We start from the raw sequence: 593 nt of genomic DNA on the forward strand, positions 1-593 counted from the left end.
GCTCAGCCTCGGAGGTGGAGAGACGGACAGGACAGAGGACAGGACAGACGCTTCTACCCCGTGCGCGCGCGACTCCCCGACGGCAAAGTGCGGAGACCCCCCCGGCGCGGAGACCCCCGGGCGCGGAGACCCCCGGCGCAGAGACTCCCGAGACCCCCGGCGCAGAGACCCCCGAGACCCCCGGCGCGGAGACCCCGGCGCAGAGACCCCCGCGCAGAGACCCCCGGCGCAGAGACCCCGGGCGCGGAGACCCCGGCGCGGAGACCCCCGAGACCCCCGGCGCGGAGACCCCGGCGCAGAGACCCCCGGCGCAGAGACCCCCGGCGCAGAGACCCCGGGCGCGGAGACCCCCGAGACCCCCGGCGCGGAGACCCCCGAGACCCCCGGCGCGGAGACCCCCGAGACCCCCGGCGCGGAGACCCCGGCGCAGAGACCCCCGCGCAGAGACCCCCGGCGCGGAGACCCCCGAGACCCCCGGCGCGGAGACCCCGGCGCAGAGACCCCCGGGCGCGGAGACCCCGGCGCAGAGACTCCCGAGACCCCCGGCGAGGAGACCCCCGAGACCCCCCGGCGCAGAGACCACACGCCATCGC

The sequence above is a fragment of the Erinaceus europaeus genome, unplaced genomic scaffold (assembly GCF_950295315.1).
Source record: "Erinaceus europaeus unplaced genomic scaffold, mEriEur2.1 scaffold_900, whole genome shotgun sequence".
Taxonomy (NCBI): Eukaryota; Metazoa; Chordata; class Mammalia; order Eulipotyphla; family Erinaceidae; genus Erinaceus; species Erinaceus europaeus.